At 47.5% G+C, this 13,170-nt stretch overlaps 1 pseudogene; it reads right to left on the bottom strand.

Annotated features, from left to right (window-relative positions):
- Window positions 1-420: 420 nt before the first annotated feature.
- LOC106571531 (adenylate cyclase type 3-like) overlaps window positions 421-13,170 on the bottom strand; it is a 32,606-nt pseudogene continuing 19,856 nt past the window's right edge.

The raw sequence follows: 13,170 nt of genomic DNA on the forward strand, positions 1-13,170 counted from the left end.
TTAAAAAAAAATCAAATCAAAAACTAACACATTAAAATTACATAACAATAACGAGGCTATGTAGGGGGTACCGGTCCCAAGTCACTGTGCGGCGGTATAGGTTAGTCGAGGTCATTTGTAAAGTCACTATCCATATTCAGAGGAGATGATCACTTGCACTCAATGGCGGAATTTGAGTTTTATACACCAGAAACCAGACCAGAAATAATACTGCAACTCACAGTCATTTCACTGTGCTGAGAATTGCTGGAAATACTGTTCTGTACTAGGTTCAAATACACACAGACCTAATAAAATGATTTTTTTATTTTATTTTAATTAACACATTATACATTCATAATATTTCAAGTGGCATTATCTTACTCAAGGCAAAACAAATCTTGTCACACTAGTTTAGTATGGACTTTGGGTGGAGTGACATATGTAGTTCTATGAAGTAGTTGCCTATATCTGAATATACACACAGTAGCTAACATCTTGTACATGTACCCATCAATGTAAAAAAAAGGTATGATTTCATCTTTCAGAGAGCAAGCTGTGATGCTCATTATAAAGGTGTATAAGCTAATAGGCCTACTTTCTCTACTTTTTCACTTGGACTATCAGTTGCCAGAGAATCCAGATGCGGCTATTGGAGTACAAAAGTGAGTGTGTTTTTGTTTTTCTTATTATGTAGAAACGGTATGCTTGCCTATGCTTTAACTGTACGCTTGCCCATGGCATTTAAATTTAAGCTGTTATAGCATGTCTCCAGTGTGTTCATATACATAAGAATGATGACCATGTGTAATCTGTACTATGTCTGTTGTATCAGCAGGTGTGGATCAGAATGGTCCACTACTTGGTGAGGCTGGGCTGTAGTGGTGGTGGGACCAGTGCTATTGCTACTTTCATGAAGAAGGTTAGTAGCTCCCCCTTCCCTTTGACAAAGATAGCCCTCTCCGGACAAAGCGGAATCCATACTCGTTCATGATGTTATTGCAGTCCTCCACCACCTAGGGGCAGTACATCATAGGGTAATGACAGATAAAAATGGTCCACAGGTCTATATGAGAAAGTGACGTTTTCAATGAAAATCACGTAAGCAATCTCTCCCCATTGAAAGCAGTTAAGCATAAAACTGTTCAGTAAATCCTGAATTCCAGCAATAACAACACACATACAGTTCCAGTCAAAAGTTTGGACACACCTACTCATTCAAGGGTTTTTCTTTATTTTTACATTGTATAAATGCCAAGAGTATGCAAAGCTGTCATCAAGGCAAAGGGTGGCTACTTTGAAGAATCTCAAATATATTTTGATTCGTTTAACACTTTTTTGGTTACTACATTATTCCATGTGTGTTATTTCATAGTTGGTACAGGACGGCAGGCAGGAAACAGGAGACAAAGGGCTGTGAGGCAGAGGTTTAATCCTAGACACATGAAAAGTGGGATGAATACGGGAAGGGTGCAGGGCAACAGAAGAAAGCAGAGGGGCTAAGGATTTTAGAGATGGGGAAAGGGCCGATGAAACAGGGGGAAAGTTTACGCGACTCCACCCGGTGGGGCAGTTCCGGAGTGGAAAGCCATACCCTCTGCCCGAGCCGATAGCGGGGAGCAGGGGCCCCGTGGCGATCCACCTGTCGCCGATACCTGGATGTGGTCTTTAGAAGAGCGACCGGGCTCTCTTCCAGGTACGGCGACTGTGGCAGAGGGTATCCCAAGGAACACTCGAAGGGCGACAGACCAGTGGCCGAGCAGGGAAGGGTGTTATTGGAGTATACCAACCACACAAGTTGCTGGCTCCAGGTGGGGAGGTTGGCGGAGACGAAGCAACAAAGAGCCGTCTCCAGGTCCTGATTGGCTCACTCCAACTGGCCATTAGATTGGGGGTGATAACCAGAGGATAGGCAGGCCGACGACCCAATGAGGGTGCAGAACGCCTTCCAGAACCGGGACGAGAACTGAGGACCACGATCGGAGACCATGTCAACCGGAAGTCCATGGATCCGGAAGACCTGCTGCACCATGAGCTGAGCCGCCTCCTTGGCTGAGGGTAACTTGGGAAGCGGAATAAAATGGGTGGCTTTAGAAAACCTATCTTCCACCATCAGGATCGTGGTGTTGCCATCTGACGGAGGAAGACCATTAACAAAGTCCAGGGATATATGGGTCCAGGGGCGGTGAGGAACAGGGAATGGTTGAAGAAGGCAAGCCGGAGTTTGCCCGCAGAGTATTATTTTGTGCACACACAGTGCAGGCAGGGACGAATGCGGAGATGTCAGAAACCATGGAACACCACCAAAAGCGTCGTCGGATGAAAGCCAGGGTCCAATGGGAGCTTGGATGACAGGTCAGTCACAAGGAATGTGCCCATTTCAGGACCAGGGAATGGGCAGAGTCCGGGACAAACATTCAGTTAGCGGCTCGGAACGCTGCGCCTTATGGACAAGGCTCTCTATATCCCAGACAAGTTCAGCCGCCAGACAAGAGTTAGGGAGGATGGTCTCTGGGTCAGACAGAGTAGCAGCGAGGCTATACAAACGTGAGAGTGTGTCAGGCTTCACATTCTTGGATCCCGGGCGGTAGGAGAGAGTGAAATTGAAATGGGTGAATAACAGGGCCCAACGAGCCTGCCTAAAGTTGACGCACTTGGCGGTGGTTCTTATGGTCAGTCCACACTAAGAATGGGTGTTCCGCCCCCTCCAACCAGTGCCTCCACTCCTCCAACACCATCTTACCCACATCATAGTTCCTCTCAACAGGGGTAGGACGGTGGGCGAGAAAAGTGCAGGGGTGCAGCTTTTGGTCCTGGGCAGAACGCTGGAACAGGACAGCCCCCACTCTGACATCCAAGGCATCGACCTCCACCGCAAATAGAGGGGACAGGTCCAGATGGATTAAGATGGGGTCTGTAGTGAATCAACGCTTGAGGTCTGATAACACCTAGTCAGCTGCTGGAGACCACGTGAATGCAACCTTGGGAGAGGTGAGTGCTGAGAGGGGGGAAGCCAGGGTGCTTTAACCCCGGATGAAGTGGCTGTAGAAGTTAGCAAATCCCAGGAAATTTTGCAGCTGCACTATGGATGTGGGTTGAGGCCAATCCACCACCGCTCTCACCTTGTCTGGATCCATCTGTATATGTCCTGCAGCAATGACGTATCCTAGGAAGGAGAGGGTGGAGCGATGGAATTCACACTTCTTCGCTTTAATGAAAAGCTGTTTCTTCAGGTGACACTGAAGGACCTGTCAGACATGGAGGACGTGCTCTTGAGCTTAACGGGAAAAGACAAGGATGTCGTTGAGGTAGACAAACACGAACCGGTTCAGCATGTCCCGGAGCACATCATTGACCAGGGCCTGGAACACAGCGGGAGCGTTGATCAGTCCAAATGGCATAACCAAGTATTCATTGTGCCCGCTAGCCATGTTTAACACTGTCTTACACTCATCTCATTCCCGTATCCGAACCAGATTGTAGGCGTTCCGAAGGTCCAACTTTGAGAATAGGTTCGCTCCATGAAGAGGTTCGAAAGCCTAGGAGATGAGTGGTAGAGGGTAACGTTTTTTAACCATGATGTCATTAAGGCCCCGTTAGTTGATACATGGGTGCAGGGTTTTGTCCTTCTTCTCCACAAAGAAGAACCCTGCATCGGCGGGAGAGGCAGATGGACGAACACTCCCTGCAGTGAGAGAGTCCTCAATGTACTCCTCCATAGCCTTGGTCTCTGGACCCAACATGGAGTAAAGGGACCATGTTGAAGATCTCCCAGAGGTCCAGGTACTCCACAGCAATGGCGGAGATATCCGAGGCTTCTCCCAAGCCTGCAGGAAGACATCCCGGGGCAGGCAGTGCCGACTTAAGGCAATGTACATTGAAGAACGGGCTCCAACCCACGATAGAACCAGTAGCCCAGTCACTCAGGGGATTGTGCTTCTGGAACCATGAATACCCTAAAACCATGGGTACATGGGGAAATTCTATGAACAGGAACTGCATAAACTCATTGTGATTTCCTGATACTCCTAGGTTGATAGGAAGCGTATTGCGGGTGACCAATAGAGCGTACATCCAGCACTCTGACGTCCATGGGAATGGAGAGGGGTTGAGTGGAGATGCCCAACTCCAACACCAAGGTAGTGTCGATAAAGCTCTTGTCGGCCCCAGAGTCAATGAGCACCCAAAGAGATTTGGCCTGGTCACCCCACAACAGGGTGGCATGGAGAGGGGTACGAGTAAGGGGAGATTGGAATAACCTCGTACGGCTCACCAGAGTACTCGTACCTACAGATGAGCCTGGTCTTTTTAAATGGACAGGTGGAAATATAATGTCCTGTAGTCCCACAATACAGACAGCTCCTGGTGCTCAATCTGGACAATCTAGCCCTTCCCAGAAGTTTGGGCTCTGGAGGAGGTGAGTCGACTGCCCTCTGTGATTCCCATTGGGAACCCGGGTGACATTGGATTCCCTCGGTAAGGTGGAAGTCGGGAACTTCCGGTATCCCTCGGAGGCAAGGTGGGTGCAGTGGGCGAGCGAGTGTGACCGGGAACTCCTCTCCCTCCTATGTTCCCTTAGCCGCCCATTGATCTGTAAGGTCAAGGCGATGAGGGAGTCAAGGTCCATGGGAAGCTTCCGGGCTGCGAGCTCGTCTTTAACCTCATCCGTGAAGGAATGTGTCGAAAAGAGAATCCAGGTTCCAGGCAATCTCAGTGGCCAACGTGCAAAAATCTACTGCGTAATATGCCACACTATGGGAGTTTTGACGCAGTTGGAGTAGCTTCTAAGCAGCCTCTCTCCCGGACAATGGAGAATCGAACACCTTCCTAACAAAATTCCCAGCTAATGAGAAAACAGTCATGATATTTAATTTAAGATTTAACAAGAGAACCGTGGGGCTAATTTGAATGGGCGCCAACAGCAGATTTTTGGGGATCTTAATATCCGTACCAGTACGACCCATGTGACGTCACTCCATGATAAGGTTTTATAAGGGTTAGAATGAAAACACTGTATATCAAGATAAAAAAGAGAAGAAGATAGGAAAATATGGAGGAGGATAAATAAGGGGGAAAGAGAGGAAGGTAGTAGACATGTGAGGAAATGGGACAATGTGTGTTACCTGAATGTTGCCCATCACCCCTGTAGACTCCATTCTGCTGGCTATGTTGACTGTGTTGCCCCAGACGTCATAGTGAGGTGTACGAGCACAGATCACTACAGCGAACACAGAGCCCTTATTCAGACCTAATGGGGAGAGGTATGTCATGACACACACACACACACACACACACACCACACACACACACACACACACACACACACACACACACACACACACCACACGAAGCATGAAGCTGTTGAAGGACTGGTTGTTGAGTTTGGTGAGAATGACCTTCATGGCCAGAGCAATGTCTGCCAGGTCAGCTAAGTGCTGCCAAAGCTCTAACAATGACTGGAGGAGCAATAGAGCCTTCATCATTATCCTCATCACAATCATCATCAATACCATCAACACCACCAACACCATTAGCAATGCTGTTATCCTCTACAGGATCGGTGTCCTCCCTCCGCGTGTCGGTTGGCTAACGTGCGCTTATGTGATTAGCATGACACTGTAAGCAACAAGAACATTTCCCAGGACATAGACATATCTGATATGGGCAGAAAGCTTACATTCTTGTTAATCTAACTGCACTGTCCAATTTACAGTAGCTATTACAGTGAAAGAATACCATGCTATTGTTAGAGGAGAGTGCATAGTTATGAACTTGAAAATGTATCAATAATCCAATTAGGCACATTTGGGCAGACTTGATACAACATTTTGAACAGTAATGTAACGGATCATTGTATCAGTCTAAAACTTTGCACATACACTGCTGCCATCTAGTGGCCAAAATCTAAATTGTGCTTAGAGTCCTAAGTCATATAATGGCCTTTCTCTTCCATTTCAAAGATTATTTTTTAAAACGCATGTTTTTTTCTTTGTATTATCTTTTACCAGATTTAATGTATTATATTCTTATAATAATTATTATATACTTTTTCTGTGTTCCGGAACTCCAATTTGAGCAGCAGCAGCTGAAAAATGAGCTCCTACAAATATTGAAATTTACATGGTTTTTAGAGTGAAGTACATCGGAAAAAAGCAAAAGAAAACTGCAAGACTGAATAGGAGAAAAAACAAGCAACAAACAAAGAAGACATGCTTTTGAAAAATAACTATTTTTCATAAAATTGTAGTTATCTTAGCTAGCTGAATTGTTTACCAGTTGCTAAGCAGTTGCTAGGGACTCTTTTGGAAGAAGCTAGCTAGCTAACGAAGAACAACAAAGAATATCTAGTTAACAGAAGAAAAGAAAGAGAAAATCAGGACAGAAGAAAAAGGATATCAAAGTGAAACAGTTCTCTAAAGACACAGGAGACAATAATACAAGAAACAACACTTCTGTAGCTTGTCAACTATGTGTCTGTCTATCCCTGTTCTCTCCTCTCTGCACAGGCCATACAAACGCTTCACACCGCGTGGCCGCTGCCACTCCAACCTGGTGGTCCCAGCGCGCACGACCCACGTGGAGTTCCAGGTCTCCGGCAGCCTCTGGAACTGCCGGTCTGCAGCCAACAAGGCTGAGTTCATCTCAGCCTATGCTACCCTCCAGTCCCTAGACTTCCTGGCGCTGACGGAAACATGGATTACCACAGATAACACTGCTACTCCTACTGCTCTCTCTTCGTCTGCCCACGTGTTCTCGCATACCCCTAGAGCATCGAACCAGCGGGGTGGTGGCACTGGAATCCTCATCTCTCCCAAGTGGACATTCTCTCTTTCTCCCCTGACCCATCTGTCTATCTCCTCATTTGAATTCCATGCTGTCACAGTTACCAGCCCTTTCAAGCTTAACATCCTTATCATTTATCGCCCTCCAGGTTCCCTTGGAGAGTTCATCAATGAGCTTGACGCCTTGATAAGTTCCTTTCCTGAGGATGGCTCACCTCTCACAGTTCTGGGTGACTTTAACCTCCCCACGTCTACCTTTGACTCATTCCTCTCTGCCTCCTTCTTTCCACTCCTCTCCTCTTTTGACCTCACCCTCTCACCTTCCCCCCCTACTCACAAGGCAGGCAATACGCTTGACCTCATCTTTACTAGATGCTGTTCTTCCACTAATCTCATTGCAACTCCCCTCCAAATCTCCAACCACTACCTTGTATCCTTTTCCCTCTTGCTCTCATCCAACACTTCTCACTCTGCCCCTACTCGGATGGTATTGCGCCGTCCCAACCTTCGCTCTCTCTCTCCCGCTACTCTCTCCTCTTCCATCCTATCATCTCTTCCCTCTGCTCAAACCTTCTCCAACCTATCTCCTGATTCTGCCTCCTCAACCCTCCTCTCCTCCCTTTCTGCATCCTTTGATTTTCTCTGTCCCCTATCCTCCAGGCCGGCTCGGTCCTCCCCTCCTGCTCCGTGGCTCGACGACTCACTACGAGCTCACAGAACAGGGCTCCGGGCAGCCGAGCGGAAATGGAGGAAAACTCGCCTCCCTGCGGACCTGGCATCCTTTCACTCACTCCTCTCTACATTCTCCTCTTCTGTCTCTGCTGCTAAAGCCACTTTCTACCACTCTAAATTCCAAGCATCTGCCTCTAACCCTAGGAAGCTCTTTGCTACCTTCTCCTCTCTCCTGAATCCTCCTCCCCCTCCCCCCCCCCTCCTCCCTCTCTGCGGATGACTTCGTCAACCATTTTGAAAAGAAGGTTGACGATATCCGATCCTCGTTTGCTAAGTCAAACGACACCGCTGGTCCTGCTCACACTGCCCTACCCTGTGCTTTGACCTCTTTCTCCCCTCTCTCTCCAGATGAAATCTCGCGTCTTGTGACGGCCGGCCGCCCAACAACCTGCCCACTTGACCCTATCCCCTCCTCTCTTCTCCAGACCATTTCCGGAGACCTTCTCCCCTTCCTCACCTCACTCATCAACTCATCCTTGACCGCTGGCTACGTCCCTTCCGTCTTCAAGAGAGCGAGAGTTGCACCCCTTCTGAAAAAACCTACACTCGATCCCTCCGATGTCAACAACTACAGACCAGTATCCCTTCTTTCTTTTCTCTCCAAAACTCTTGAACGTGCCGTCCTTGGCCAGCTCTCCTGCTATCTCTCTCAGAATGACCTTCTTGATCCTAATCAGTCAGGTTTCAAGACTGGGCATTCAACTGAGACTGCTCTTCTCTGTGTCACGGAGGCTCTCCGCACTGCTAAAGCTAACTCTCTCTCCTCTGCTCTCATACTTCTAGACCTATCTGCTGCCTTTGATACTGTGAACCATCAGATCCTCCTCTCCACCCTCTCCGAGTTGGGCATCTCCGGCGCGGCCCACGCTTGGATTGCGTCCTACCTGACAGGTCGCTCCTACCAGGTGGCGTGGCGAGAATCTGTCTCCGCACCATGCGCTCTCACCACTGGTGTCCCCCAGGGCTCTGTTCTAGGCCCTCTCCTATTCTCGCTATACACCAAGTCACTTGGCTCTGTCATATCCTCACATGGTCTCTCCTATCATTGCTATGCAGACGACACACAATGAATCTTCTCCTTTCCCCCTTCTGATAACCAGGCGGCGAATCGCATCTCTGCATGTCTGTCAGACATATCAGTGTGGATGACGGATCACCAGCTCAAGCTGAACCTCGGCAAGACGGAGCTGCTCTTCCTCCCGGGGAAGGACTGCCCGTTCCATGATCTCGCCATCACGGTTGACAACTCCCTTGTGTCCTCCTCCCAGAGTGCTAAGAACCTTGGCGTGATCCTGGACAACACCCTGTCGTTCTCCACTAATATCAAGGCGGTGACCCGATCCTGTAGGTTCATGCTCTACAACATTCGCAGAGTACGACCCTGCCTCACACAGGAAGCGGCGCAGGTCCTAATCCAGGCACTTGTCATCTCCCGTCTGGATTACTGCAACTCGCTGTTGGCTGGGCTCCCTGCCTGTGCCATTAAACCCCTACAACTCATCCAGAACGCCGCAGCCCGTCTGGTGTTCAACCTTCCCAAGTTCTCTCACGTCACCCCGCTCCTCCGCTCTCTCCACTGGCTTCCAGTTGAAGCTCGCATCCGCTACAAGACCATGGTGATTGCCTACGGAGCTGTGAAGGGAACGGCACCTCCATACCTTCAGGCTCTGATCAGGCCCTACACCCAAACAAGGGCACTGCGTTCATCCACCACTGGCCTGCTGGCCCCCCTACCTCTGAGGAAGCACAGTTCCCGCTCAGCCCAGTCAAAACTGTTCGCTGCTCTGGCACCCCAATGGTGGAACAAGCTCCCTCACGCCGCCAGGACAGCGGAGTCAATCACCACCTTCCGGAGACACCTGAAACCCCACCTCTTTAAGGAATACCTAGGATAGGATAAAGTAATCCTTCTAACCCCCCCCCCCCCCCTTAAAATATTTAGATGCACTATTGTAAAGTGGTTGTTCCACTGGATATCATAAGGTGAATGCACCATTTTGTAAGTCGCTCTGGATAAGAGCGTCTGCTAAATGACTTAAATGTAAATGTAAATGTAAAATATTCTCCTATATTAATTTCACATTTCCACAAACTTCAACATGTTTCCTTTCAAATGGTATCAAGAATATGCATATCATTGCTTTAGGTCCTGAGCTACAGGCAGTTAGATTTGGGTATGTCATTTTAGGTGAAAATGTAAAAAAGGGTTCTGATCCTACATTGAGCTTGATGAGACATGCTGTATATTGAGCTCAGTGTTATCAGTTGCTGTGGTTACCGGATCTGTTTGTATTGCTCTCGAGTGTGACTCCATACAAAGAACAGAGACCCCCCCAACCCGACCCAAAGAAAGCATTCCTCCCACCCCTTCCCATCCCACCCAGCAACCAAGGTTGTTTATCAGTCCCCCTCCCAACCATCCATCCCCTGAGTCTCCCCTTACAACCCCACCCAATCACCCCCACCATCCCCCACAAAGACCAGAGACCCCAAGTACCACCCCTTCCTCGTGGGCCTGAAAGCAAAGAAAGTAACAAAAGTCGAAATAAATATATATTATTGATTTGTATGTGTAAGGCTTCAGCTGAGACTGTTCTTTACAGAGTCAAGTATACAGTATTTGTCCAGGCCTCAATTGTTCCTTGACTAGCACCATTCATTCTCGCTGGAGATAATTCTAATGTTATATCTTGTAATAGTAACTGTATCCACTGATTAAATGGGAGAGAGTGAGGTGATTGCCATCTTAGAACCAAATTTTGTTTTTCTCGCAGCGCTCCTGCCTGCCAGCAGTAATCTTCTCTGATTAATTGAGAGATTCAAGGGGCTATCATCGTTAAGTAACATAATAGATGCAAAGCATTTCATATTTAAATTCATGCACTTTGAAATTAATTTTGTAACTTTGCCCCAAAAGCATTTAACTGCAGGGCAATCCCACATCATTTGAAGGAATGTTCCTACCTGATTTAGGGGACACAGTGAACAGTTGGGAGTTGGGGCCAATTTCATCGTAAAATGTTTCCTTGTTGTTAAATACCGTCTGTGAACAAACTTAAAATGTATAAATTGATGGTTTGGATTATGGGATGCAAAGGTCATATTTTTTCATATTTTGTTCCAGTTGAAGGGGTTGTTCAGATTCAATTAGATCTGTGGACCATACTTTAAAAAAATATAGATCAGTCTTTTTGTGAACCCAGATAATCTATTTATAAATATCATCATTGGATGGTTCAGTAGTTGGGTTTCCCAAGGGACTCCATTGGCCAGCATAGCTGACCTAAGTTGTAAATATAGAAAAAAGGAGTTGCCTGGTAATGTGTATCTTTCAAATCATGGAATGTTCTGCAACCATAACTGTTCATGACATCGGTAAGGGTACCGATTCCACATTTGGACCATTGGGGGGGATGCAAAAGGCCGCTCTCCAGATTGCAAAGTATTATTGTGAAATATTGGAGTATGGGCATGCCATGTTGATTCTCAGTTGACATTTTTATTTTTTCATTTTGAGCCAAATAGAAATCGTATTAGCAATAATAATAGGACTAAAGCAATATGCAGAAATAGCTCTGCCATTTCCAGGTTGCAAAAATTCTGATAGTTTTGCCTAATTTCTGTTTACGTGACAAAACAAGCAATGTATAGTGTAGAGAATCATTGTACCATCGAAACCGCTGTGAAAAACATTTTCAATAACCAAACATATTGTATTTTCAGCTGTTTGAAGCTGGTGTACAAAACCAAAAGTGAAAGATGCAAAAACTAAACCTAAGAACAAGAAGCATAGAAATAGTGCACATAGAACAGATCTACCGCTTCTTAGACGTGCTTTCAATAAGAATGACAGATCTATAATTCACATTTATAAGTGAATTTGGTTGGGTCGCCCAAAAAGTTACATATTTCAGCTTTAACCTCTACAGGATCGGTGTCCCTATACTGGAAAGGTTATTGCTAACGTGCACCAATGTCACTAGAATGACATAAGTAACAGCCAACTTTCCAGGACATAGACATGTTATATATGTGCAGAAAGCTTAAATTCTTGTTAATCTAACTGCACTATCCAATTTATAGTAGCTATTACAGTGAAAAAATACCATGCTATTGTTTGAGGAGAGTGCACAACAACAAAAAACTTTGATACAGTCACCTCTGAAGGTAAATTCAACTCAAATGCAGGAACTAGTTTCTACAGCGTGAACCCCTGCTTTTTCTGTCCCCACACCCACCCTGCCATCTAGATGTGTGAAGGTTAGTATCTTGGTGTCTTTTCTGTAGGGAAAATAATGTACGACCTTCCTGGGAGTGTGTAAACTTTTATTTCCATATTATTTGTGTATGTTCTCTATAGTTATGTATTTGAAAATGTATCAATTGACCAATTCGGCACATTTGGGCAGATTTGAATCAAAATGTTGTGCAGTAATGTAACACCATGCGCAAACCGGACCCGTCGTGTGCGCGAGCGTTGCTAAATAAATGTACACATACATGTTATTCAATCATTGCACCCACACTGCTCGCGTGCGCCAACGAGCGTCTGCGTTGCCAGGCGCTAAAATAGGTGTGTCACGACTTCCGCCAAAGTTGGTCCCTCTCCTTGTTCGGGCGGCGTTCGGCGGTCGACCTCACCAACCTTCTAGCCATCGCCGATCCACTTTTCATTTTCCATTGTTTTTTTCTCGTCTTCCATCACACCTGGTTCCAATTCCATCAATTACATGTTGTGTATTTAACCCTCTGTTCCCCCCCATGTCCTTGTCCGTAATTGTTCCTTGTAGTGCTTGTGCACGGTATGCTGGTTATTACCGGGTTTTGTTTGACCCATTTCATGTATTGTTCTGTTAACGGTGGTTTATGTTTATTAAACTTCGCTCTCCTGCGCCTGACTTCTCTGCCGCCAGTATGCACCTCACTACAGAATTACGGACCAAAACTATGGAGTCAGCAGGAGCAGGTACCCCGGGTATAGGGGTGGAGGAGCACGTCCAGGAGCACGCAGCAATGCTCCAACATCTTGGCACCGCCATGGACCGCGTTGTCCAGACTATGGACCGCTGGGAGATACAGGGAGTTCTTCCAGCGCCTCCACCAGCACAACCGGGGTCTCCCATGAGCGCCCCTCTTCCTCCTGGTCCCAGTGGGATTCGTCTCTCCCTGCCCCAGGAATACGATGGGAAGGCTACAAACTGCCAGGGGTTCCTTTTACAACTAGACCTATACCTGGCCACCATCCACCCGGCTCCGTCGGGCCATGAGAGGGTGTCCGCCCTCATCTCGTGCCTCACCGGGAAAGCCCTGGAGTGGGCCAACGCCGTGGAGAGAGGGAGATGCGTGGAGAGAGGGAGATGCGGTGTTGGACCAGTTTGAGGAGTTCACCCGCCGTTTCCGGGCAGTCTTTGACCACCCGCCCGAGGGTAGAGCGGTGGGTGAGCGCCTCTTCCATCTGAGGCAGGAGACGAGGAGCGCCCAGGAGTTCACCCTGGAGTTTAGGACCCTGGCTGCCGGCGAGGGATGGAACGATGGCCCTGATCAACCATTACCGCTGCAGTCTGCACGAGTTGGCCTGCAGAGACACCACCCTCACTTTCGACCAGTTGGTGGACCTGTCCATCCGGCTGGACAACCTGCTGGCTCCCCTCGGACGTTCAGATCGGGGTCTGGTGGT

The sequence above is a fragment of the Salmo salar genome, chromosome 15 (assembly GCF_965601325.2).
Source record: "Salmo salar chromosome 15, fSalSal1, whole genome shotgun sequence".
Taxonomy (NCBI): domain Eukaryota; kingdom Metazoa; phylum Chordata; class Actinopteri; order Salmoniformes; family Salmonidae; genus Salmo; species Salmo salar.